Below are 6,072 nucleotides of genomic sequence, written 5' to 3' on the forward strand. Positions count from 1 at the left end.
TCACTTCTGAAAGGAAGTTCATGATGCCATCTAGTGGCAAAGATATGCAGTACGAAGCCTGGGGAGCCATCTTGGTCCCGAAAACAAAGGAGTCAGTACCAGATAATAAGCCGTCGTGGTCAGTACCAGATAAGAAGCCGTCGTGGCCAGTACCAGTACCAGAGAAGAAGAGTTCAGAACTCTTCAATAACGTCTCCTCTCATAATGATGAGATAGTAATTCCTTTGATTCAGGCGAAGGAGGCGACGGCGGCAGGAGGATGAGAAGAGAGAACCCCACTTCCATATTCACTTGCAAATTAGAACCAATTTCAAGCTCCATAGAATCCAACAAGTAAAAATGTAATATTTCCATCAATTAATGTAATAACACTAACCAACTAACACATTGTAAATATTTTGTTCAAATCATTCAGAATAGAGTTATTTTATTTTAAAGCATATGATATCATGTTATTTAAATACAGTCCACTCCATCAATACCAGTAAATTATCATTATTACCATTATTAATCTGAACCAGCTTACCAGTATAACAATTAATTTGGGTAATATCCCCCAATTTTGACTCCGGGGAATACCTAAATTAAACATCCTCTTTACTCTGCAGACGACCGCTGTTTTTAATACCTCTGCATCTTCGCTATCGAGTATAAATCTTGATAGACTTCGCTTCTATTAGGCTTATTAGTCGACCACCCCCTTTTAAAAAGTGATTTAATTCTCCAGTTTCTCCGGTAAATTTTTCTAAGTCCGACACCGCCTTCCTCAGATCCTGGGCGGTTGCTGTACGGACCTTAATCCATTCTAGCGTCGTTGCATGAGCTTGCGCTAAAGAGACTTCCGGTAATGGCTCCATCTCCGGGTTGACTGCAGCTACAGGTTGGTTGGCTGCAGCTGGAAGTGGGTTGGTGAAGTTCTGACCTTCGATGTTTAGAACTACTGATCATAATTGTACTAAATAACGATACAGAAATTTCCATCTCATGAATAACACGAAAACTAATGATTGGGTCTAGGAATCTATAGTAAAAACCGAAAGAATTAAATTATTGCGACAAAATAGAACATATAAGAACAAATTCTCCAGGAAGAAGATACCTCCATTTGTGTAAATCCTCGACAATCAATTATTTCTGAATTATTATAAGTCATGTGAATAAATAAGTTATATTAATTATTTCCTTAAATATAGCCGATTTTAATATTTCATTATAGGTACATCACCTTTAATATGATAATCAAGTAAAAATATAAACCAATTAAAAGCGCTTTTTTATTTACTTTTAAATGTAAATGGAATAGTTTTATGTTCAAAACTTCTTGCCCTGAACTCAAACCTCAAACATTGTTACACTTTAGCTCTTGCCAAATCATTAAAATTTCAATAAAATAATTAAACTGTCTTGAAGTACTTTCGTGTTAGACGCCTTTACAATTCAACTAAATAAATTTCGTTGGAAGACTCATCAAATTCGTAAAGTGAAAATGTAGTAGGTTTGATAGGATAGCTTAAAACTAAAGGCCATGTTTTAACAATTCTCGACTGTAAGAAATAGTGAGAAGTGATCTGCAAAGAATTTATGAATTTGTTATTCAATTATTTTCGATTTTACTTTATGCAAGACGAATCTTCAACATCATAATAATTGTTTTCAAATCCTCCTAGATCCCTTGAATATCTTTTTTTATAAGTTTTAGGTTTCTTAGGGTGACTACTAAATGATATATATAACTCGTTCGTAAGAATTTGTGTCAGTTAATGTATTTACTTTATTTCGGAGAAAAAAAATTAATTACTTAAAATTAAAATAAATTGATGACGTGCACTAGTTATTCGTGGTCATATGACTAGTGAAATGAGACAGTCATTATTGTTCACGTTTTTCTAACTGTTTTTCAAAAAACATTGTTAAATAACTGTAATGCTATTGGTAAAAAGTCACTTATAATTATATTTATAAATTTTATAAAATAAATTTGATAAATCTTATAAATAAAAATATATAAACACCTCTGTTTAAAAAAAAAAAAAAAATTAAAAAAACCTCTTATAAAGATCTCATGAAAGAGCCATGTGAAACTGCTTTGTATTCCTTTATCACAGTTCTAGAATCTGACCTGCTCCAAAAACCTCCCATAAGTCCTGACGTCTATACTTGTCAACTTCTCTCTCTAACAGTTTCTATCCCAATTTTTGGTCATATGTCAATTATATACCTTAACGTCCCTTTTTATGAAACCTTAAAGAAGCGTCTCTTTTCGAGAAATTCAAAGGCTATTCACCAATGTTCACCCTTTCTTTCGATTCTGACCCCATCTCCTCTTCCAACATTTAGGTCTGTAAGAGTCCATCTGATTTTCTAAGGGGCATTTCATATTAGTTCTTAGTCATAAAACATCGTAGATTCCTCATAGATACACAGATTTCTCAAGGAATAAAAAAAAAAAAATGCCCGATTTAAATTCGCCTTAAAATTTCATTTGCTTTCGGAACCTGTAAACAAAAGTGCTCCATTCTATTAAAAATTCCAGAGTTAGGTCTGCTGTAGAAATACTAGAGAAGGTTAGAGAATTAATACCCCCAAAAGATAAACATCCCTCTCTTACAAACCCCTAAAAAATTCGTTAATTTTATGGGAGTAGGCGGAAATTTGTAATTATACAATTATAATTATCATCTTGTATTTAGCATACAGTTTGATTTATTATGATAAGGTGATATTTCTAAAACACTTAAAAAATATCGCTTCAAAAGATATAATCTTTTGAAATCCCGTGAATGGTACAAAATAGGAGCGATAATTTATATTTATAAGCTATTAAAAGCTCTATGATAATAACAACAATCTTTTATTAACAACATAAAAGCTTAATTAACTTATGTAATAGAGGGATTCATATCTTCAAATCCACCCATAAACACCGTGCATTATGGAACTACTCACATAACCGATCACGTACCGTGTTCGCGGCTCTTGTGCAACAGGTTGCTTTCCGCTAACAAAAAATGATAACATTCTAATCATATAGCAACATAAAGCGCGACCTTGACTCTCTTGCTATTGTTTATTTATATTGTAAATTTTAAATATTATTAATTTTATTAAACATACGATACCCAAGGGCATTGTTGATGCATACTGGTTTTTTTTTGTAAAAAAAACCCGAAACAAAACCAGTCAGAGGAAAGTTTTATTTATGTGATTTGTGTATTTAGAATATTGTGATCCTTGAGTTTTGGCCGTCTATCAATGTGATCATGACCATTACAACCCATACAACATACAATACCATCATCATTTAAGAAGTACAAAAATATCACTCACTACCTCAATTATCCTCAAACATCAAATTGTAATTGAAATATTTATTTTAAAACATCATAAGACGAAAATTTCCAATACATACCCACAAATTGATTCACTGAAGGCAGGACACATTTTCATTAAAATCATATAGTGAACTTCCGAAGTTTTAGTCAAAGAACAAGGTTCGGCGTTGATTTTAATTTCGGCTTAAAATGGGCCGAAATGTCAGGTCAACTCAAATATTTTCTTTATTATTCAATCTCTAAGGATTCATATTGACATTAACTTCATCCCTTCCTAGCAACTCAGTATAACACATTTTCTTTGTTCAGATTTTCTCAGTATCAATAAACAAGTTTCAGATACCTCAGTGACTGGACATTCTTCAAGGGCGCCTTCTCCTCTTGATGTCATAACGGGCATATGAGACTTTCCACGACTGCAATCCTATCAAAATTGCTCCGTATGCATCCTAAACTAGGCAAAGATAAAGGTATGCATCCTCGCCAACTAAAACGATGTTCCATTGTTTTCATCCATTCAATGTTTTCTCAGTTTTCCCTGGCCTTCGTTTGTGAACAGGGATGTGTATCACTAGCTCAAGTCATCCGGAGGAAGGAATGGCTATCAGTGGTTAGTTCTAGATTACTCATATTCATGCTTTCTCTCTTTGGGGAACTTAATTTGCGTTTTAATACGCTTGGTAGCATGATCATATCTCTTCCAGTACTAAACATCCATTGCACGCTCGCCATTGATTTCAAGGTTTTACATGGAAGCTTCTGTAACACCCCCTAGGCCTGGTTTTGGATTTCAGCAAGTTTTTTTATGGATGTTCCCGATTATGTACTTGTCTCTACCGTATTCAAGGACTGCGCAAATCTAATATCCATAAGCAATGAAAAGAACATCTCCTGATATGTATTGATCAATTAACGATAATTAATATTATCAAATTCTTTGCTATATGTCTCGTCGTACCTGTGCCGGGTATGATACCTGTTAACAAAGGGGACTTCGCTGGTGGCTAATGGGACAGGTGGAAAAGACCTTGCTGAGCAAATCTATTAAAAGCAGGTATTACCTGCTGGCTATGTCGGTAGGCAGGTCAATTATAGTTTGTAAACAACCGGTATCAAACACTTGTAATGTATTCTTCTTGGGCGTGGCTGATGATAGCCAATGGGAAATAAGATTCCCAAAAGGCGACGCTCCTTTTTGGAACAAGTAGGGGCAGGAGAAAAGCTAACTCGAAAGCAGAGAGAGTACAGAAGCGAGAAGTAGGAAGACCGAAGAGAGGGCAAGATGCAGAAAACGAAGACATAAGAAGGGTCTATGAGCCCTGAAACCCCATCCTTACGACAACAACGGCGAAGACGGGTGGTGACGTCATTCAGCAGCTATTTAGATCTATTATATCCGGACGACAGATACATTGCACTCCCAATCGAGTTTCTGTTACTTTCTTTAGTTAAAATAGTCATCTATATATATATCATTTGTTATCTATATATTTGCTTGTTCGGTTTGTATCTCAGTGTGCTTAAAATTTAAATTTAAATTTGGATCGTTTTACACCAAGATATAATTCATCATATGCCCTCGTAAATAAACCTCTTAAATCTTGGTTGAACCTATATTAGCTGGATTCTCTATTGTTTTGTTTGCAGACGTTTATACTCTGAGAAGATTCAAGATTTTTAGCATTTGAACCTGAATCGCTTCTTTTTTATATCGCTTTCTCTTATATATTTTAGAGAAATTACCGAATTTTTCCGGAACTTCAGGAGTTTTAACTGTAATTTTATATAGTGGTGGTTGCCGTGGCGTTTTACTCATCTGATTTAAATAAAATAAAATAAATGATTTAATTATATGTAAAATATTGCTATCGGTGGGAATAAATGGTTTCCTATGTTCTCCCAATTTTTGCTTGATCTATTAAAGACTATTCCCGACAGCATTATCAGTTTTGTTTTTGTTAGTATGCAAATAGACTGAATGATTTTTAGTATTGTTGATAGACAGTCAGTTAACCAATCATACAGTAATTTTATCTTATATTAGCCAACCAAATTAAACATATATGGTGGCTAAGAGGAAGGAGACAGAGAGTAAAAGAAAGTGGAAATGTTTGAGAAGCATAATTGTTAATTTTGAATATGTTAAAAGATAAGTGCATATTGCAATTGATAAAGCTAAGGAAAATTTTGAAAAATAATTAGTGATAACTGTAATGTGCGTTGAGGATCATTAGTATTAAAAATACTTTGCTTTAATGTTTGGCACATAAATGATTAATCACTTCAATTGATTCAGACAGTGAAGAAATAAACATTTTAATTTCAGTTTTAAACTTAGTCATTTGGTTGGTAGGTGTTTCGTTAAAAAAAAAAAAAATTAAAAATGTTTAACAGGAATATTGGAAGAAAAACGTTTAATCGAGATTTTGAATAGTGAATGTTGAAATAAATCTAAGATTTTCTATGAAATGTGTATTGAACTGTAGAAACATTTCAATAACAGAATTCAATCATAATAACTAAATAAAAATTGTATGATTTTATATCGTTAAGCCAAAAAGAGATCTCTCTGGCAGACGATATAAAACTATGTCAATATTGTGTATTTGTATATTATGTAATTTGGTACATGTAAGTAAAATTCTATTATATTCAACAACTTAACCTGAAGATATTGGTCGCCTTAAGGGCGTGTAATTCAGAAGAGAGTTTGTCGAAGAACCATATTTCTGATATAAAT

General features: G+C 33.2%; 1 protein-coding gene across 1 annotated transcript in view; it reads right to left on the bottom strand.

The window, feature by feature from the left end:
• The window catches only part of LOC106688650 (odorant receptor 67c), a 13,339-nt gene that overhangs the window by 6,074 nt on the left and 1,193 nt on the right, over positions 1–6,072 (bottom strand). The gene's annotated exons all lie outside the window — the stretch shown is intronic.

The sequence above is a fragment of the Halyomorpha halys genome, unplaced genomic scaffold (assembly GCF_000696795.3).
Source record: "Halyomorpha halys isolate HHAL.00 unplaced genomic scaffold, Hhal_1.1 Scaffold1170.1, whole genome shotgun sequence".
Classification (NCBI taxonomy): Eukaryota; Metazoa; Arthropoda; class Insecta; order Hemiptera; family Pentatomidae; genus Halyomorpha; species Halyomorpha halys.